General features: G+C 39.9%; 1 protein-coding gene across 16 annotated transcripts in view; it reads left to right on the plus strand.

The window, feature by feature from the left end:
• Window positions 1–23,233, plus strand: part of LOC133247146 (uncharacterized) — a 77,635-nt gene that overhangs the window by 16,093 nt on the left and 38,309 nt on the right. The gene's annotated exons all lie outside the window — the stretch shown is intronic.

Consider the following 23,233-nt stretch of genomic DNA (forward strand, 5'->3'; position numbering starts at 1 on the left):
ATTTCCTTTAACCACAAGCCTCGGTAACCCCCTCTTAGAAATGAGCTGGAGTTGACACAGCCCCATTTAAGACTTTGTCTTTGAATGTCAACTCCTTTCCAGAGATGGCTGAAGACTGTACCCCAAGTGGGCCTTCATTGTTGATTACTTTCCACTATTTTTTGCTATCAGCCAATAGTCTTGGACCTGACATCATTTGCATTCTAACTCTGCCCTCCTTTCTTATGTTGTTACAAAAATAGTACCCTATATAAACACAAGGATCTAATCTAAGAACAGGGAAAATTCTGGGAGATAATGACCTTTATTCACAAATGAAGGCAAGGAAAAGAAAGGCACTGTCATGGGTTAAAAGAGATGCATCAGACACACCAACCAAATGCAACGTACGGACCTCTGAGTCAAACAAACCACTTCCATAAGAAGACATTAATGGGATATTCCCGGGTGGCTCAGTGGTAAAGAATCTGCCTGCCAAGCAGGAGACCAGGGATCGAGCCCTGGGTCTGGAAGATTCCCCTGGAGGAGGAGATGGCAACCCACTCCAGTATTCTTGCCTGGGAAGTTCCACGGACAGAGGAGCCTGGCGGGCTACAGTCCATGGGGTCACAAAGAGTTGGACATGACTTAGCGACTAAACAAACACAACAGGGAAATTTTAATACTGACTTCATGTTCACTTCAGTTCAGTTCAGTCACTCAGTCGTATCTGACTCTCTGTGACCCCTGGACTGCCACACACCAGGCTTCCCTGTCCATCAGCAACTCCTAGAGCTTGCTCAAACTCATGTCTATCAAGTTGGTGATGCCATCCATCTCATCTCATCCTCTGTCATGACTTGATGATACATGATATTAAAGAATTATGGTTTTAAGTGTGATAATCTATTTTTAAAATATCTCATTTCTTTTTTGTTTATTTATTTGGCTGTACTTGGTCTTAGCTGGAGCACATGAGGTCTTTGTTGCAGCATGTAAAATCTTTAGTTGTGGGATCTGCTCTTAGCATGTGGGATCTAATTAGCATGTGGGATCTACTTACCCAGCCAGGGATCAAACCTGGTCCCCTACATTGGGAGTATGGAGTTTTAGCCGCTGGACCACCAGGGAAGTCCCAAAATGTCTCATTTATTAAACATATTCTCAACTATAACTGTGCCCCCTGCTTAAAAAAAAAAAAAAAACCTTTAAAACATGTAAGCTTCTTTTATCTACCTATAGGTGAGGCTAATGGGAATGTACTCTACAACTATTACTTATTTTCTACCCTTAACAAAATATAATAATTGTTTCCTCTTTATCATGTCTATAATTTTTCTGAGTAAAAGTATTCAAATCAAAAGCAACTCACACTACCTATTATTTGCTCCAAACCTCTGTTAAACTACTGTGAAAAGCCTAACATTATATAACCTGTGGCAAATAGATCTGATTGAGCATGTTAACATCTTTAAATTTATATAAGACAGTCTACAAATAAAGATTACTCTAGAGATGCTAACAAGCAGTTGTACTGATCTCCTTGGCACTCACATGATTTAGCCACAAATAGAATTTGAACAGATTCCAAATGCACAACTGTCAAATTCATAAAAAGTAGCCCAAAATGTCAAGTAAGAGCTTAGGCTTTGCTTTGAATAGCACTGACATCTGAAAAGAAAATCAGAAGTATTCTGTTAATGTTTTATTTCTTTAATGCTAATATTTGACAAGAACTAAGTACTTTTATTTCATGCATAGAAATCCCATTAGGTTACTAGTGATAATTTAGAAACTGTTTTAAGTCAGTATGACTATTAGGTCCCAAAAAATCCCAAAAATCACTTCAATCAATGTTACAAAGTTTATTAATATAAATTTGACTCACCAAAGTAGTGTAGTGTAAAGGAGTTGAGCTCCAACTCTAAAATCAGACAGATCTCTATTCTAATCCTAACCACGTCATTTATAAGCTATGTGACCTCACCAGAGCTCTTTTCCTCATCTGTAAAGTGGATATTTTAAAAGCCTATTTTACAGTGTTGTTATAGGAGTCATAGAACTCAAGAAAAAGAAACTCTTACCATTACAATCTTTTGGAAATACCACAATCTATACAATGTTACTAGCTGTATTTTCACTCAACTCAATTGATGGAAAATAATACACAGACTAAATACTCCACCAACTTTCCTTTGATACCAAACTTTTGCATCAACTGGCCTAATTCTAAGAATTACAAATGATACATAGATAAGCATAACTTCAGGCCATGGCAGCAGGTTTATTTCAGAATCTGGACAATCCTCATTTCAAATATAAGGATCTCACATGTAACATAATAATGAAAGACATCTCTTCAGCAACCAGGTGATTGACTCAATTTCAGAGTTGTGTTCTCCGTTCAAGTAAGATTTCCCACCAGCTCTCTTACCATACATGGAGTCAACACTCTAAACCAGTCACCTCTTGCCAAACTCATTTCTTAAGTACAGTGAGTCATAGTAAAACAAATGTATCCCTAAGCACAATGCATATATCTCTTTATTTTTTTTAATTTTGCCTTCCCATTTGCTTACCAACCCAGAATATGATTTTTCATAGTTGTAAAACTGACTTTTTGACCTCCTTCTCTAAAAGATATTAAATGTAAAGACTTGATGGGTTCAAGATTTACATTTTGGAATACTTGTAGATGATGTAGTATATTTTTATATAGTATCTTTCATGATATTTGATGACAATTATTGACACTTAAAACTGATAACTGAATTAACGATATGGCAGGCTTATCCTTACTTTATGAACTTGTGACTAAGAAGCAATTTGTATGACATTACTTTGATACTACAGAGATGTCTATTTCCTCTTCAAACATGAAGCTTATCCTTTAACACTCATTTAAACCCTCATGTGAGCCAATAATTTCAATAACTGTAAAATAATTCTAATTTAATTATTTCTGCCTTATTCTGACATTCCTCAGTAAACTTCATTACTTGGAACACTTTGGTTATCCTGAAATATGGTTCCTATAGGAAAGGAAAAATAAATAATAATTCTTTGCTTTCAGTTACTATTTTCAAAGTAAGGATATTTTGGGGACTAATGAGCAAAACTGAATTGGGGTTTTAGATAAGATGAAAATGTATTGATCTGGAAAGGTGGAGATTTTTAATTTTAAAAAAGTGGCTAAGTTACAAAACTGTACATTAAGTACATTAAGTATGATAAAACCACTTCAATGAAAAATACATATTTATATAATATGTCTATGCATGTATAGGGATAAATAAAGATATACAATAAACTGTTAACAGTGGTAAACATCTGGGTAGGGAATATGGTTGTTTTCATTTTCTTGGGTTGGCCAGAAGTTTTGTTAGTTTTTATCCATAAGATGGCTCTAGTAGCACTCAGTCGTTTTTAACTTCATTCAAAACAATTTTGTTAGCTTGTATTGTGACAGCTATCATATCAGCAGGCATTTTTTTAAAAACATCAAAATTGGTGGCTAAAAAGCACAAAACTACACAAAAGTGTTGTCATTGTTCTTCACTCAGTTGTGTCCAACTCTTTGTGACCCCATGGACTGCAGCATGCCAGGCTTCCCTGTCCTTCACCATCTCCCAGAGCTTGCTCAGACTCATGTCCATTGAATTGGTGATGCCGTCCAACTCAATGACTTTTTGTGTAGCTGTTTTAATATGAAAGATAAAAGAAAAAAAGCAACATTTTCAGCATGGGGAAACAGTGGAAACAGTATCAGACTTTATTTTTGGGGGCTCCAAAATCGCTGTAGATGGTGATTGCAGCCATGAAATTAAAAAATGCTTACTCCTTGGAAGGAAAGTTATGACCAACCTAGATAGCATATTGAAAAGCAGAGACATTACTTTGCCAACAAAGGTCCATCTAGTCAAGGCTATGGTTTTTCCTGTGGGTGTGTATGGATGTGAGAGTTGGACTATAAAGAAAGCTGAGTGCCAAAGAATTGATGCTTTTGAACTGTGGTGTTGGAGAAGACTCTTGGGAGTCCCTTGGACTGCAAGGAGATCCAACTAGTCCATCCTAAAGGAGATCAGTCCTGGGTGTTCATTGGAAGAACTGATGCTGAAGCTGAAACTCCAATACTTTGGCCACCTCATGCAATGAATTGACTCATTGGAAAAGACCCTGATGCTGGAAGAGATTGGGGGCAGGAGAACAAGGGGACGGCAGAAGATGGCTGGATGGCATCACCGACTCGATGGACATGAGTTTGAGTGAACTCCGGGAGTTGGTGATAGACAGGGAGGCCTGACGTGCTGTGATTCATGGGGTCATAAAGAGTCAGACATGACTGAGTGACTGAACTGAACTGATGCTTTATTATTTCAAGAAAGGTAAAAACACAAAAAAAGATTTGTGTGGGGTATGCAGATGGTACTATGACTGACTGAATGTCTCACAAGTGATTTGCAGGGCTTCTGTGATGGCTTGGTGGTAAAGAGTCTGCCTGCTAATTCAGGAGACGCGGGTTCGATCCCTGATCTGGGAGGATCCCACATGCTGTGCAACAATTGAGCCTGTGTGCCACTGTTACTGAGGCTGTGTCCTGCAGCTCGGGAGCCACAACTACTGAAGACTGCGTGCCCTGGAGCCCGTGTTCCACAAGAGAGAAGCCTGCACACAACTAGAGAGTGGCCCCTACTTGGTGCACCTAGAGAAAGGACCCAGCAGAGCCATAAATAAGCAAACAAAATATTTTTTAAAAGTGGTTAGTAAAGTTTCATGCTGGAGTCTTCTCACTGGATGATGCTCCACAGTCAGGTAGACCAGTTGAAGTTAATAGTTGTCAAATCAAGACATTAATTGAGAATAATCAGCATTACACCACATGAGAGAGAGCTGACATGCTCAAAATATCCAAATCAAGTGCTGAAAATCATTTGCACTAGCTTGATTGTGTTCATCACTTTGATGTTTGGGTTCCACATAGGTCAAGTGAAAAAAACTTTCTTGACTATTTCTGCATGCTATTCTCTACTTAAATGTAACAAAAATGTTCTGTTTTCAAAACAAATTGTGATGAGCAATGAAAGTGAGTAAATACTGTACAGTAATGTGGAATGGAAGCAATCCTAGGGCAAGCAAAATGAACCACCACCAAGCACACTGAAGTCCAGTCTTCATCTGGAAAAGGTGATGTTGTATATATGGTGGGACTGGAGCTCTGTTATAAGCTCCTTCTGGAAAATCAAATGATTACTTCCAACAAGTACTGCTCCCAATTAGACCCACAGAAAGCAGCACTTAGCAGGAAGCATCTGGAATTAGTCAAAAGGGAATGCATGATTTTCCTTCAGGATAGCTCAAGATGACATGTTTCTTTGATGACCAGGCAAAAACCGTTATAGCTTGACTGGGAAGTTCTGATTCATTGGCTGTGTGCACCAGACATTGCACCTTCAGATGTCCATTTATTTCTTTATAAAATTCTCTTAATGGAAAAAATTTCAATTCCCTGGAAGATTGTCAAAGGCACCTGGAACAGTTCTTTGCTTGAAAAGATAAACAGTTTTGGGAAGATGAAAGTTGAAGTTGCCTGAAAAATGGCAGAAGGCCGTGGGACAAAGGGCTTCCCTGTTAGCTCAGCTGGTAAAGAATCCGCCTGCAACGCAGAAGACCACAGCTCGATCCCTGGGTTAGGAAGATCTCCTGGAGAAGGGATAGGCTACCCACTGCAGTATTCTCGGGCTTCCCTGGTGGCTCAGATGGTAAAGAATCTGTCTGCAATGCAGGAGACCTGGGTTTGATCCCTGGGTTGGGAAGATCCCCTGGAGGAGGGGATGGCAACCCACTCCAGTATTCATGCCTGGAGAGTGCCCATGGACAGAGGAGCCTGGTGGGCTACAATCCATGGGGTCTCAAAGAGTCAGACATGACTGAGCAACTAGGCACAGCACAGCACAGCACAGTGAAACAAAACCGTGAATATGCTGTTCAATAAAGTTCCTGGTAAAAGTGACAAATGTGTCTTTTATTTTTAAATAAAAATTTAAATTTACATTATTTTTAATTAAAAAAAATGAAGGAACTTTTCAGACAGCCCAATAGATCCAACATTCTACTTTGCAGGTACTACCTTTATAATGACAAAAGCTTATTTAAAAAAAAAAATCACTATTTCCTATTGGGCCCACATACAGCTTTTGGACAATCATCAACACAAGTCTGTGCTTTCCAGCTTGGGAGGTTGCCAGGGCACCAGCCCAGCTGGTTATTTCTTCAGAGCCTCTCCTTGCCTGCGGATTTCCTCAGCCTGTGCCTCTTACCTGTGGCTCAGAAGGGCGACATTAGCACCAGGCCAGCACAGACTTTTCACCTTAGCAGTCATCACTAATTAACAACTTCTTTGTCTCTTGTTTGCCTTTGGGCAGAAATTCTATTTCTCCCTTTAGATTTGTTAATGTTTGTTTCTTTTGTTTAGGTGCTCCCTTACCTGGCTCTTAAAATAGTAATACGGTTCTTTTAGAACTTTAGTGAAGAGTAACTTCCATTTTTATTTCTGCCACCTTCTGTATGTAAGTTGAAAGAGCATTTTATTTAATTAGTGATTTGGGGAGATGAAAATAAAATCCACTGCATTCTTGCCATATTTTTCAAATCTACCTTTCCACAACAGATTATGTTTGGATCAGTTTCTCATTCTCAAACTCGTGTGAATCAAGCCCATGCTTACTTTCTAGATGGAGGTCTGGTGTCTCAGATGGTAAAGAATCTGCCTGCAATGCCAGAGACCTGGGTTTGATCCCTGGGTCAGGAGGACCCCCTGAGAAGGAATTGGTAACACGCTCCAGGATTCTTGCCTGGAGAATTTCATGGACAGAGGAGCCTAGTGGGCTACATGGGATCTCAAAGAGTCAGACATGACTGAGTGATTAACACTTTCTGAGGCCTACACTTTCTTCTTTCCACTGTTGACCACACTGAGTGTGAAGTGGTGACTCTGCCTGTTAATCTGTCCTGCAAACTGAAAATTTCCGTTGGTATGTCATCTCCCATTTGGACTTAAGGAGGAGTATGGAAAATCTTGGTCATGACTGTACACTGAACTCATATTGTCCAAGCAGCTTTATCAGTAGAAGGTGTATTCTTTTGTTTTGTTTTGTTTTCCCTCTCTCTGGCTCCCTATCAACTGGTTCTGAATTCAGAAGAAAGTTAAGACATGTAAGCACCTATCACTGCCTAATCCCCATTATTGACAGGACAAGTCTATCCAAAAATGGCTGTTTAATAAGAACTTTGGTCTTGGAAAATAAAATCTTACCAGCCTGACAGTAAGGGAATAAAGGATCCCAGGAAAGAACGATAGCAATTATCAGAGGATCAGTAAAATAGGAATTTGTTCTTTATTCGTGAATTCCTACTGTGTGTTAGGCAATGTTCTAAGTGGAAGTTTAAAGAGTTAGAATACTTTAAACAAAAGTTCCCTGGTACTCTGACTGTTCTGAGTTTTGAATTGTGATAATGATCACCAGCCAAGCAATGTTTTTTATTCAAAGACAATGTGATTCACTCAATATAACAATCATAACATTTGGGTGCTAATTACTTATCAATCAAGAGATTCCCATAAAATATCCAATTGAATCATCAAAACAAATCTGTGAGACAGAACAGAATAGTCTAGGTTACACTTCAGTTGAAAAACAAGTCAGTGGTTTAACTGAACACAGATTTATTTCTTGTTCCAAAAAATTGGCTTTGGCTGCAGACAACGGTTCTCCACATGGTGACATAATAATTCAGGCTCTTTCAACCTTGTGGGATCACCATCTTAACATGAATCTCCTTCTGTGATTGCCCCAGTAGGGGAAGAAAGACTGGGACTTTCATACAGGCCTTTCATGCCCTCATTCTAAAACAGACACATATCAGTTCCACAATATTTCATTGGCCAGACTGAGTCACATGGCCCCATCCAATTGCAGGATACACAGTCAATCCACTGAGTACCCAGAGGGAAAGAGAACGGAATACTAATTAACACTAGCAATGAATACCAGTAATGGTGGTGGTCGTTTAGTCACTAAGTCGTGTCCAACTCTTGCAACCCCATGGCCTGTAGTCTGGGGTTGTAGTCTTGCAACCCCTCTGTCTGTGGGATTCTCTAGGCAAGAATACTGGAGTGGGTTTCCATTTCCTTCTCCAAGGGATCTTCCCGACCCAGGAATCGAACCCTGGTCTCCTGCATTGCAGGCAGATTTCTTTACCAACTGAGCTACAAGGAAAGCCCATTAAGAGCTATTATTAATAGGTTTAATAGCATTGATGGTATTAATAGAGGATACTCTGATTCTAGAGCTTGTGCCTAAACTCTATCCTATATAACCTCCCAATATCACACAGGAAGCCTGGCAGAACCTAGCCAGCACTGGAGGATATTTCATTCAATTCACTTAAATGCAGTTCAATTCGAATCAGCATACATTTACTGAATGCTTTGTGTCAGGCATTGCAGTTCCATATGGAGAAGGTTTAGATTATTTGACCATATAGATCTATTCTTATAGGTATAAACAAATAGAACAACTGTAATGGTTAATTTTATATGTCAACTTGACTGGGCCACAGTGCCCAGATATTTTATCAAACTTAACTCTGGATGTTTCTGTGAAGATATTTCTGAATGAGATTCACATTTAAACTGGGGGGCTTTAAGGAAAGCAGATTTCCCTCCATAATGTGGGTGGGCCTCATTTGATCAGTTGAGAGCCTTAATAGAGCAAAAACCAACCTCCTCCAAGTGACAAGGAATTCTGCCAGCAGACTACTTTTAGATTTGAACTGCAATTTCTCTCTGAGTCTTCACAATTGCTTGAACCAATTCCTTAAAATAAATCTCTCTCTCTGTATGTATGTATGTATGTGTATATATATATATATATATATATATATAAAACAAGATCCTATGCAAGCTCTATTTTGATTTCAGATAAAAAAGTAGAATCCTAGAATAACATACAGAAATAAGTCAATATTTATTATATTTTCTTTTTTTATATGTTACCTTTTCTTTTTCTTTTTTTTGGCCATGCTGCATGGCTTTTGGGATCTTAGTTCCCTGACTAGGGATTGAACCTGGACCCTGGTAGTGAAAATGTCAAGTCCTAACCATTAGACAACCAGGGAATTTCCTATATTTTCTGTAATACAAGAAATTAAAAAAAAAAAAAACACCTCTATTATAAAATACACAGATTTTTGCAAAAATCTTACCAGACTGAAAAAACAGGCAAAACAATCTGCCACATATAGGCCTTAGAATGTGGTTTTATAGTCTGTCTTCTTAGGGGAATGTTCTAATTATCTTCACAAATTCAGTGTTGTGAGAATGTGTGGCTAGGTGTTAACTATCACTTTAGAATAAATTCACTTCTACATTGCTGAGATGCTAACAGTCTACAATTATAATTTGTTCTCTGTACAAGATATTGTTTCTGAAGAATTTAGTTGCCCCCTGCTGGTCACACAAATTTTAGATTTCCTAAAAATATGTATTTCTCAGTAAATTGCATATGATGACAAACTTCTAAAGAGATACATTGAACTTTTCATCTAATGAATTCACCACAGGTTTCCAGTGCTCAATTGAGATAAGTTAACCCTTAGTTCTCTTAAGTATGATCCTCTTCTTTCTTTCATGTCATATTTTATGTCTCTTTAAATCCTTTTTGGAACCAAATGGTAAAAACATCAAATTGAGAGGGATTAAAAAGCACTTGTTTCAGAATCTTACAAGCTGTGTTTTTATTCTATCTCTGCTACTGTCTCTCTGGCTAATCTTAGACAAGACACTTTAATTTCTTGATTCTTACTTCTTCATCTGCAATTTGAAGTATAACTGACATGTCGTAAACAACATATATTTAAAGTATAATTCGATAAGTTTTGACCTATGTGTACAGCAATGACAGCATCATCTTGATCACGATAGAGGGCATATCTGTTGCTCCCCAAAGTGTTTTCACGCCTCTTTCCTTCCTCCTTCCTTCCGCCCCTCCCATCCTTCTCCTGTCCTCAAGGACTGATGTGTTTTCCGTCACTATAGTCTAATGACTGCATTGTTTCAGAGGAAAACAGAAATGTTAGGCTCAATCGTTTAAGTGACTGAAGGGAAATGTGTAAACACTTAAATTCTTTTAAACTTGAGACTTCCTGTTTGAACCCTTAGAGAGAAGTATGATACAGGGGTTAGGGCCCTTAACTTCAGAGCAAGCAGACATGAGCTTGGGTCTCAGCTCTGTCATTCACTAGCTGTTATGACCTTGGGCAAATTACTCAATATCCTGACGTTCACAGTTTCCCCACATTTAGAGGAAGGCATAATAATACCATCTGTCCTCAAAAAGATGTTGTGAAATTGCATGCACAGCAGTTAGCTCAGTACCGGGCCTGTTCATACAATATACTCAACCAACTAAAGACAGTCACCTACCTTTAGACATTTCAGAGTCCTAACTCACATTTTAGGAAAAGGAAATGAGAACTCTGACCATGCAGACAGGGCAATCTTAAGGCAACAATTTTAGAAGTTTTATGTGAAGATTACGATAATTCACTGTGCTACACATGGTGTCTGTATGACTCTGACTCAAGTCCTTTTGATGAGCACCGCACTGGCTTTTCTTCCTCATAACTCTTTCCCCGAGTGTCATGTGTCCTTCTGTTGCCATTATTCTATCCATACCATCCCCAAACATAGGACCTGACGATCACTGATTTGACAAATGACTTGGCCGGAGTAGAGTGAATGGTTGTCGTGTCAGATGACAGGCGTTGAAAACAGAGATAACTGAAGAAAATAAATTATTTTTTGGTGACAAATGTTCTTTAATAGCTTTCTTCTCTATTTTTAAATACTTCTCTCATTCTTCTTGAGCCATTACACTTTACCAGGCTTACTTGATAAAGCTCTCTCTCTCTACAACAGAAACTATAGCTCCACTTGCTAGCCCAGCTCAGGGTAAGTTCTGGCTTTATGGAGGGAGTATCTTACAAAACTCTTCCATGGTTTCTCTTTTTTTTCCATTTTAAAAATGTATTTATTTTTGGCTGTGCTGGATCTTCATTGCTGAGTGGGGGCTCCCCTCTAGCTGCAGTGTGCAGGCTTGTCATTGCAGGGGCTCCTCTGGTTGGGGAGCCTGACAGGCTCTAGGGCAGCATGTGGGCTCCGTAGTTGTGGCTCCCAGGCTCTAGAGCACAGGCTCAGTGTAGTCATGGTGCATGGACTTAGTTGCTCTGAGGTATGTGGGATCTTCTCGGACCAGGGATTGAACCGGTGTCTCCTGCATTGGCAGGTGGATTCTTTACCACTGAGCCACCAGGGAAGCCCGTCCCGTACTTTCTTTCATGAAGTCTTCAGTTCAGTTCAGTCACTCAGTTGTGTCTGACTCTTTGTAACCCCATGAATCACAGCACACCAGGCCTCACTGTCCATCACCAACTCCCGGAGTTCACTCAGACTCATGTCCATTGAGTCTGTGATGCCATTCAGCCACCTCATCCTCTGTTGTCCCCTTCTCCTCCTGCCCCCAATCCCTCCCAGCATCAGAATCTTTTCCAATGAGTCAATTCATTGCATGAGGTGGCCAAAGTACTGGAGTTTCAGCTTCAGCATCAGTCCTTCCAATGAACACCCAGGACTGATCTCCTTTAGGAGGGACTGGTTGGATCTCCTTGCAGTCCAAGGGAGTCTCAAGAGTCTTCTCCAACACCACAGTTCAATAGCATCAATTCTTCCACGCTCAGCTTTCTTCACAGTCCAACTCTCACATCCATACATGACCACTGAAAAAGCCATAGCCTTGACTAGACAGACCTTTGTTGGCAAAATAATGTCTCTGCTTTTCAATATGCTATCTAGGTTGGTCATAACTTTCCTTCCAAGGAGTGTCTTTTTAATTTCATGGCTGTAATCACTGTCTGCAGTGATTTTGGAGCCCCCAAAAATAAAGTCTGACACTGTTTCCCCATCTATTTCCCATGAAGTGATGGGACCAGATGCCATGATTTTAGTTTTCTGAATGTTGAACTTCAAGCCAACTTCATGAAACAGTGTCATGAAGTCTTAGCATTGCTTTTTTAAAGACAGTCTGGAGAAATTATATGGGGTGGAGGGACATGTCTCCTGCTTACAGTTCTTCCTATTTTGCAATGTACTACCCGGTGGCTCAGATGGTAAAGCATCTGTCTACAATGCGGGAGACCCAGGTTTGATCCCTGGGTTGGAAAGATCCATTGGAGAAGGAAATGGCAATTCACTCCAGTACTGTTGCCTGGAAAATCCCATGGACAGAGGAGCCTGGTAGGCTACAGTCCATGGGGTTGCAGAGTCGGATACGACTGAGCAACTTCATTTCATTTATTTTTACCTATATAAGTTTATTCATTCCTTCTTCCTTAACCTGGCTTCCTTCCAAGAATTAGAGTCTATGACTATAACTTATGTGCAGGTAGTTGATTTTGGACAGAGACCTCAATGAATAAGAGTGAAAAAACTGGAAAACTAAATCATGGAAGGAGGGAAAACCAGTTCAAAACTAGATGACCAATCGAGACATTTCTGCAGGCAATCAGGGTTCAGTTTTCTAGATCTCCAAATAGTACTCTAGAATTCATGTAGAACTGTCTGCCTGAGTGAAGGGGAGGGCAGCATTTATCTACTAGTTTCCAGCTTGCACTGTCCAGTGTGGCAGAGAGACCCTAAGGTCTATTGATCCCTGCCTTCTGGTATTAGTGCCCTTCTTTAAGCTCCTATCCCTGTATGTAGGTGGAGCCTGTGAATTGCTTCCAGCCAATTTTTGTCATTGTTCAGTCACCAAGTCCTGACCAATTCATTTGTGACCCCATGGACTGCAGCAAACCAGGCTTCCCTGTCCCTCACCATCTCCTGGAGTTTGCCCAAGTTCATGTCCACTGAATTGGTGATGTCACCCAGCCATCTCATCCCCTTTCACCCTCTTCTCCTTCTGCCTTAAATCTTTCCCAGCATCAGGGCTTTTCCAATGAGTCAGCTCTTCACATCAAGTGGCCAAAGTACTGGAACTTCAGCTTCAGCACAGTTCTTCCAAAGAGTACTCAGGTTTGATTTCCTTTAAGATTGACTGGTTTGATCTCCCTGCTTAGTTATAGGGTATTAAGTCACTTCACTTCAGTCGTGTCCGACTCTGTACGACCCATAGATGGCAGCCCACCAGGCTCCCCCATCCCTGGGATTCTCCAGGCAAGAACACTAGAGTGGGTTGCCATTTCCTTCTCCAATGCATGAAAGTAAAAAGTGAAAGTGAAGTCGCTCAGTCGTGTCTGACTCTTAGCGACCCCATGGACTGCAGCCTACCAGGCTCCTCCATCCATGGGATTTTCCAGGCAAGAGTGCTGAAGTGGGGTGCCATTGCCTTCTTCCTCCCACAATTACATTACGTGACAGATGCGATGGGATACATCACTCCCATTATTGTGTTACACTAGGAAAGAATTGATCTCATGGGCAGAATTGCTCTTTCTCACATTGCTGCCACTTTGAAGACACAAGTTGCTATGTTTTGAACTGCGTATGGAGAGAACCGCATGGCAAGGAACCCAGGTGGCCTCTGTAAGTGGTTGACAGCCTCCGGCTGACAGCCAGCAAAACCTCTGAAACGCACAGTCCAACAACGGCAAGGAAATGAATTCTCCCAACAACCTAGAGTGTGGAAATGGGTTCTTCTTCACTTGAGCTTCCACATGGAAACACAACCTAATCAAATGTTCAATGTGAGACCCCAAAGTGGAGACTCCAAGCAAGCTGTGCCTGAACTCTTGACCCACAGAAACAAGAGATAGTATGTGTTGTTTTAAACTGATAAGTTTATGGGGTTCGTTACATAGAAACAGAAAGCGAATACAGATTTTAGTACTGAGTAGTGGGATGCTGATGTAACAAACACCTAAAAATGTGTCTGTGGTTTTGCAACTAAGTGATGAGTGGAAACCGGAAGGATGTTGAAGAGCATGATAGAGAAATTTAATCACCATGACTGGGGTCACCGTGACTATCAGGAGAAATAGGGACACTGAGGGTACTGTGAAGATCTCCGAGGCAAGTGAGGAGCCTGGGATTGGAAACCAGAGGAAGGAGAACGCTTGCACTGTAGCGACAGAACACTTAGTGAGACTTTCTCCTGCAGTTATGTTGAAAGCGAAACTTGTAAGTGGTGAATTTTGTTATATATAGTTAAGGTGATTTCAAAGCAAAGTCCTAGATGTGACACTGTTTTTGGTGCATACAGCAAAATGCAAAATGTCAGAAAGAGAAAATGTAGCAGAAATATTATTAAATAAAAAAGGATCAGGACTTGATGATTCTGAAAATCTTCATCTACCCCAGGTGGTTAAAAAATATTAATCCTAGGAAGTGGCTTCTGAACGTTGTCAGGAAATCCTGCTCTAGAGAAAGATACCCAGGAAGTAACTCTGCAACCTTTTGTTAAAACTTCAAAGAGACCAAAAGGTCACTGGTTTTCAGTCACACCAAAGACCATTTTTGTCTCAGATCCTCTCTTCCCAGATGGCGCTACTGGTAAAGAACCCACCTGCCAATGCAGGAGATGCAAGAGACGTGGGTTCGATCCCTGGGTCGGGAAGATCCCCTGGAGCAGGTAATGGCAACCCATTCCAGTATTCTTGCCTGGAGAATTCCATGGACACAGGAGCCTGACAGGCCACAGTCCACAGGGCCACAAAGAGTTGAATATGACACCGAAATCAGATTGATTATATTCTTTGCAGCCAAAGATGGAGAAGCTCTATACAGTCAACAAAAACAAGACTGGGAGCTGACTGTGGCTCAGATCATGAACTCCTTATTGCCAAATTCAGACTTAAATTGAAGAAAGTAGGGAAAACCACTAGACTATTCAGGTATGATCTAAATCAAATCCCTTATGATTATACAGTGGAAGTGAGAAATAGATTTAAGGGCCTAGATCTGAGAGATAGAGTGCCTGATGAACTATGGACTGAGGTTCGTGACATTGTACAGGAGACAGGGATCAAGACCATCCCCATGGAAAAGAAATGCAAAAAAGCAAAATGGCTGTCTGGGGAGGCCTTATAAATAGCTGTGAAAAGAAGAGAAGTGAAAAGCAAAGGAGAATAGGAAAGATATAAGCATCTGAACGCAGAGTTCCAAAGAATAGCAAGGAGAGATAAGAAAGCCTTCCTCAGCAATCAATGCAAAGAAATAGAGGAAAACATCAGAATGGGAAAGACTAGAGATCTCATCAAGAAAATTAGAGATACCAAGAGAACATTTCATGCAAAGATGGGCTCAATAAAGGACAGAAATGGTATGGACCTAACAGAAGCAGAAGATATTAAGAAGAGGTGGCAAGAATACACAGAAGAACTGTACAAAAAGAGATCTTCATGACCCAGATAATCACAATGGTGTGATCACTCACCTAGAGCCAGACATCCTGGAATGTGAAGTCAAGTGGGCCTTAGAAAGCATCGCTATGAACAAAGCTAGTGGAGGTGATGGAATTCCAGTTGAGCTATTTCAAATCCTAAAAGATGATGCTGTGAAAGTGCTGCACTCAATATGCCAGCACATTTGGAAAACTCAGCAGTGGCCACAGGACTGGAAAAGGTCAGTTTTCATTCCAATCCCAAAGAAAGGCAATGCCAAAGAATGCTCAAACTACCACACAATTGCACTCATCTCACATGCTAGTAAAGTAATGCTCAAAATTCTCCAAGCCAGGCTTCAGCAATACGTGAACCATGAACTTCCAGATGTTCAAGCTGGTTTTCGAAAAGGCAGAGGAACCAGAGACCAAATTGCCAACATCCGCTGGATCATCGAAAAAGCAAGAGAGTTCCAGAAAAACATCTATTTCTGCTTTACTGACTATGCCAAAGCCTTTGACTGTGTGGATCACAATAAACTGTGGAACATTCTGAAAGAGATGGGCATACCAGACCACCTGACCTGCCTTTTGAGAAACTTATATGCAGGTCAGGAAGCAACAGTTTGAACTGGACATGGAACAACAGACTGGTTCCAAATAGGAAAAGGAGTACGTCAAGGCTGTATATTGTCGCCCTGCTTCTTTAACTTATATGGAGAGTAACTTATATGGAGAGTACATCATAAGAAACGCTGGGCTGGAAGAAGCACAAGCTGGACTCAAGATTGCCGGGAGAAATATCAATCACCTCAGATATGCAGATGACACCACCCTTATGGCAGAAAGTGAAGAGGAACTAAAAAGCCTCTTGATGAAAGTGAAAGTGGAGAGTGAAAAAGTGGGCTTAAAGCTCAACATTCAGAAAACGAAGATCATGGCATCTGGTCCCATCACTTCACGGAAAATAGATGGGAAAACAGTGGAAATGGTGTCAGACTTTATTTTTTTGAGCTCCAAAATCACTGCAGATGGTGACTGCAGCCATGAAATTAAAAGACGCTTACTCCTTGGAAGAAAAGTTATGACCAACCTAGATAGCATATTGAAAAGCAGAGACATTACTTTACCAACAAAGGTCTGTCTAGTCAAGGCTATGGTTTTTCCAGTGGTCATGTATGGATGTGAGAGTTGGACTGTGAAGAAGGCTGAGCACCAAAGAATTGATGCTTTTGAACTGTGGTGTTGGAGAAGACTCTTGAGAGTCCCTTGGACTGCAAGGAGATCCAACCAGTCCATTCTGAAGGAGATCAGCCCTGGGATTTCTTTGGAAGGAATGATGCTAAAGCTGAAACTCCAGTACTTTGGCCACCTCATGTGAAGAGTTGACTCATTGGAAAAGACTCTGATGCTGGGAGGGATTGGAGGCAGGAGGAGAAGGGGACGACAGAGGATGAGATGGCTGGATGGCATCACTGACTCCTTGGATGTGAGTCTGAGTGAACTCCGGGAGTTGGTGATGGACAGGGAGGCCTGGCGTGCTGCGATTCATGGGGTCGCAAAGAGTTGGACACGACTGAGCGACTGAACTGAACTGAACTGAACTGAAGCAGCTTAGCATGCACACAGATCCTCTCACTCGAAGAGCCTCTAAGAAGTTCAAAGGTACTGTTCCTCAGTATTAGGCTCTCAGCAGTAGCCACAGGTAGAGACTGAGTTATTCTGAAGCAGTCTATGCATTGTGTGGTTTCTGTCTCAAAGAGTGCACTCCACACCAACTTGGAATGAGAAGGACAAGGAGATAAAAAACAAAAGGACGCTGTCGGATCCTCTAAATTTTACTGGCAAGACGTAGACTGATGAATCTACTCATCCTCATCCATGAACACACGCTCCCTTCCAGGAAGAAGAGAGGATGACTTCGAGGGCTGAACCAAGACCCCAGGGGGTTCCGCCAAGAACCATGAAAGACTATTTTCAAGCCAAAGAACCTAATCAAGGAAACTCCCAACATTCACCTAGCTGTATTTCAAAATTCCAATGGACCAGGGACTCTTTTTAGCCTTTCATTTTTTCCCTTTTATAAACTAGAATGCCTGTCAGTAATATTATTAATACATCTGTCCCAGCATTGAATGTTGGGCTTGTTGGAAGCAGATAACTGATTTCTTTAGTTTCATTCTAAAGTGCACAGAAGAAGAGGAATTGTACTCAGGAACTATCACTTTTTCTGAGTCTACTCAAAACTGGCAGCCTTCCAAGCCACCCCAAGTATCACATATGATGGCTCATGGCACCTTTTTCTTAGTGATAAAATGCTTTTCTTCTCCTTCTCCCCTCCAGTGTTCCATTGGCTGAACCTAATCAGAAACCAATTGCTAAAGGAATTCTGGGAAATACCATTTAACCTGGGTGTGTCCTGTGATTCAGAGTAGAGCTGGGGAAGGGCTGGGAGTGATGGATCTGAGAGCAAATAGGCTAATGACCATTAAAGAATCTAAACACCTAGAAATTTGCTACAATTCAGCCCTAATTTGGTTTCTCATGAAAGGTTCAGTTCAATTCAGTTTAGTTGCTCAGTCATGTCTGACTCTTTGTGACCCCATGAATTGCAGCACGCCAGGCCTCCCTGTCACCAACTCCCGGAGTTCACATTCACTCAGACTCATGTCCATTGAGTCAGTGATGCCACGCAGCCATCTCATCCTCTGTCGTCCCCTTCTCCTCCTGCCCCCAATCCCTCCCAGCATCAGAGTCTTTTCCAGTGAGTCAACTCTTCACATGAGGTGGCCAAAGTACTGGAGTTTCAGCTTCAGCATCCTTCCTTCCAAAGAAATCCCAGGGCTGATCTCCTTCAGAATGGACTGGTTGGATCTCCTTGCAGTCCAAGGGACTCTCAAGAGTCTTCTCCAGCACCACAGTTCAAAAGCATCAATTCTTCAGTGCTCAGCTTTCTTCACAGTCCAACTCTCACATCCATACATGACCACTGGAAAAACCATAGCCTTGACTAGACGGACCTTTGTTAGCAAATTAATGTCTCTGCTCTCTCCTTTTCATTTCTATCCTGTTTTGTTAGTATCTTTTTACCTCTTAGGTCATTTGCTTTTCCTTTGTTAACTTGTCTGATTGAGAGGACCATTGTCTACCCTCAAGACAAATAATTAGACCATTTTTCTTTTTCATTACAGAATTTACCTATAACAGTAATATAGCCCTCTACTTTTTAATGTCAAACCCTCTCTTCCATTTATGTTTTCCATTTTCCTTGTCCTTCAACTCTCTCACTATACTTTAGTCATGCACAACTCGTTTAGGGAACTAAAAACCATTGAATCAATGCACAGATTTTCATTCATCAAGTTGAAGCAGTCCCTAAAATCTAATCCAGCTTATGTCAGGGAAACTCTTACAGTCAGGAGACTAAATTTGGGGCTATTTATGAGCTCTCATTTCTAAAATCTTCTAAACATTATTTGATCTCTTCCTGGGCACCTTCCCTACCACCAAGATCTTAAAACTACAGTTCCTCTCCATTTTCTATATCTATCCCATATTTTACCAGTTTCTGCTCTTCTAAATCAAAATAAGCACACCAGTTCCTTGCATCCTACACTCTCCAGTCCTAATCTAGTGAATGATATAGATTATGAGTTTAGATCACCTGATCACCTAACTATAGTGAACATAGTCATGGTTATGACTATGGTCATGACTATACTCATGGTTTTGTTAACTGGAAAGGATATTGTTAAGAAAAACAAACATATGACCTCAGCACTCAAATCCACACACTGCAACTAGACTGAGGATTCTAGTGCCGTTAAGCTCGTGCTCTAGTCTGTCTTCTAGAGGTTATCTTGGGATGGGGGCATCAGAATTCTAACCACATAAAGCTAAAGTTTAGATCAGACATCAATAAACCAGAGGATGCAATTAATTAATCATAACTTTGACTCTCAAATTTTCTGCTACTTCAACTCAAGATAGATTTGAACAATTTCTGGATCGAGGAAATATAGCCACTTTCATAGAGGAGAAACTTTCATTCTGCTTCCCAGTAGACCGAAGAAGGTTGGCCTGCGTGGGGCTGTTGAGGACTGCAGTTCTTATGTGTTTAGTCTCAAAGCCCATTTACGCTTTTAAAAAGTATGGAGAATTCCAAAGAACTTTTGTTTATATGGATGATGTCTGTGGATATTTGCCATATTAAAAATTAAAACTAGTGATTTTTAAAAGGTTATTGATTCCTTTAAAAATTAACAATAAGCCCATTATGTTTTAAGATAAATAACATATATTTCATGAAAATTAACTGTATTTTCCAAAATAATTTAGTGAGAAAAGAAGTACAAGTTTTACATACTTGTAAATCTCTTTAATGTCTGGCTCAGTAGAAGACAGTTCAATTCTTATATATCCACTTCTGTATTCTGTATGTTCTGATAATGGTGTTTTGGTTGCAATAAATGAGCCTCGCACACATATGTAATCAAAAAAGGAAGAGGCATTTGAATAGCTTTTTAAAAAGCTAATTGTGAATATAATTCTTTGCTTTCACACCACCAAAACCTTAACAGTGATAGTTTCCTAGGTTATCAGCAATGTAGAATCTGAAATTGTATGAATGAATGTTTGTATATTGTAACATTAATATATATTTGTGTATTATGGTGTGTCTTGAACTTTGAATGGATCTTTTAGTCCTACATTATTTTGTAATGTCATGCATTGGTCGTTTGGAAAATAGTTGTTCATTGAGTTATGCATATCTTCCAAATGTTGACACATTTCATTTTGAAATATCGAAAACTCACATTCATTAATGATATAACCACTCATCAGGACAATGAGACTCACAGGGATGGATATAAGTTTTCCAAAACTCTGAATTTTTCTTGAAAGCTCAAATTTTATTCATAACAAAAAATGCTGAAAGTTGTTTTCATTGAAGTTATAGACTTACTTTGTTAAATTTTGAGACAATGTCTGCCAAATACCCAAGTCTGAATACTATAGTTTGTCTGTCTCATTCTTTCAAGTAAAAATGATGTTCCATATTAAAAGTGGCTTGTTCAGCTCACAACTTGATTACATAAATCCTTTTCCTTGAGACAACCATTGTTCTTTGGTATGGAGCAGGAATACTTTATGCATTCTGCCTCACATAACTTTTGAAAGACATGCAATCAAGGATTCAGATTTAACAAAGTTAATAATTTTTACTATTTTATCAAGCATATTCTTAAATTCTTTTTTTCTCCTGTGACTACAGTCATTCCTTGGTATCTGTGGGGGTGGTTCCAGGACGCCCTGCATCTGCTAAAATTTGAGGGTGCTCGAGTCTCTTATATTAAATGGCATAGTATTTGCATATAACCGATGGAATATCTTCCTGTATATTTTAAATCATCTCTGGATTACTTATAACATCTAACACAGTGTAAATACTATGTAAATGGTTGTTGGAGCAGCAAATTCAAGCTTTGCTTTTTGGAACTTTTCAAAAGAAAAACCTTTAAAAATTTCAGTCCATGGTTGATTGAATCTGTGGGAATACAGAGCGGCTGATGACTGTATACGGCAATGAATAACACAGTGACTACTAACAGCTTGGTATCGCTGCTTTGATTTCTGTTAAGGCACTAAGCCTCTTAGCCAGCACTGCCTTTGTAACATGGTACAAATATCAACATAGTAAGGGGGGCAAATAACGTCTTAGTACTATTGTGAAAATAGTTTTGACGTTGCATAGTCTCCTAGGGACTCCATGGGGTCTGCAGGTCACGTTTTGAGAGCCACCAGTCAAAAACAAATCTAAATTCTAAGTGGTAGCAATTCATTTTTTTGCAAATTTTGCCCCTCTGAGTCAAGTCTGTGCTGTTATAAACAATCCTGGCCTAACTGTTCTCTCATTGATCTTTTCTGCTTGCTAATAAGTATGACCCATCATATTCTGTTCTTGGTTCCAACTCAGTTCCCCATTTCTAACCCTCCATTCTTCTTGCCAAAGTAAAGATTTCTTGCCTCCGTTTTTATCTACCTAATCAAATCCCACACTAATATTCTAATGATTTCCATTTCAATTATTTTGACCTTGTTCCAGTAATCAACCTAGCCCTTCAGGGTAGAATTTTATTCATTCATTTATTTCACTTATACATTTATTGATTAATTTATTTAATCAATGAATCAAGTAAGTTCATTCACTTTAAAATGAATTTTCTGCAAACCTACTATTTCATTTGTTAGAGAGATGGCGTTTGGTTTTGTCTTTAAAGGGAGAGATGATTTGAAGAAATGAAAGTTTAGGTTTCTCAAAGTATGTATAAGAAATAATAATAGATTTATGGAGGTAAAAAAAAAAAACCCCTCCTTGTTTGGGGAAAGGCAAGGAGGAGGATGCAGAAAGTAGAGTTATTAAGACAAGGCCAGAAAGTTAGTATATGGCCATCTTGTGAAGGTATTGGATGCCTGGAGTTCATCTGGTAAGCAATGGCGAGCTACCAGGGGTGTTTCAATAGAGGCAGAGGTAATGGGTGAAACAGGATCAGTCATTATTTGCCTAAGATTGTTTGGCAGCTATAGATGAATTTAGTGGAGAAAAGAGACTTGAGACAAGAAAAACAGGTTGGAGGCCTGAGCTAGGGTGGTGGCCCTAGAAATGGAGATGAGTGGAGATGGATTTTGAGAAGAATGAGGAAGTAAGTTCAGTAGGTGGTGGGGAGGGAGAAATGGTTTTCAAAAATGACTCGCATTTCAAGCATGGGAGAAGGTGATGCTCTTCAAAGAAATCAGGAAGTCAAAAAAAGAAAGGGTTTGTGTCAGGCAAGATGATAAATTCAGTTCTTTACCTGTGAGGAACTTAATTTTATAGCACTTACAAGAACTGGAACCTGACAAATATTAGAAGATTATGGTTATGCTAGACCGGCTTTATAATCGTCTGTTTGCAATATAAATGTAAAGGGGAAAATGAAAAATGCAGTCAGTACTTTAGTTATCTGTAGTTTCTCATTAGACAAATATAGCAGGAATCTATAGCTTTTCTGTGGTCCATATATCACAAAGATATCGCTCATAAAATTATATATATTTATTAAATGATTTGCAAATGTTATTTATTATGCTAAATTGAATGTCAATTAATCCTTGCAACAGCTCTTAGACATTACTATCTGGATTTTCATAAGAAAAGGTACAAAGAGATTAAACAACTTCTCCAAGTTCAAACAGGAAGTGATGGAATGAACTTGAAACCAGGTTCTGTGCAGTTTTCAAGTCCTTGTTTCTTCTCCTCTGTATAGCTAAAGTATTTATGTGCCTTTCCTCCATTTTCCTTTTCACAGAATAAAAAGGGAATTGTGCCTTTTAACATGGACCATTGGTTGCTATGATATGATTGTATCCAGAGATTCCTTAACGCCACCTTAGGAGATCTGTGGTAAAGAATCCGCCTGCCAATACAGGAGACACAAGAGACGTGGGTTGAATCCTTGGGTCAGGAAGATCCTCTGGAGGAGGGCAAAGCAACCCACTCCAGTAACCTTGCCTGGAGAATCCCATGGACAGAGGAGTCTGGCAGGCTACAGTCCATAGGATCGCAGAGTCAGACACTACTGAGTGTGCGCGTGCAAACACACACGCACACTCACAAGACCTGTCTTAGGAAAATATCCTGCTCAGGGGGCTCTCCCTTTTTATTTTATTTCCAGCTTTATTGAGATATGATTGACATACATCACTGAATAAGTTTAAGGTATACAGCAAATGGTACATATATTGTGGTACAATATATTATACATATTATGGTAATGTTT

This window comes from Bos javanicus, chromosome 5 (genome assembly GCF_032452875.1).
Source record: "Bos javanicus breed banteng chromosome 5, ARS-OSU_banteng_1.0, whole genome shotgun sequence".
Taxonomy (NCBI): Eukaryota; Metazoa; Chordata; class Mammalia; order Artiodactyla; family Bovidae; genus Bos; species Bos javanicus.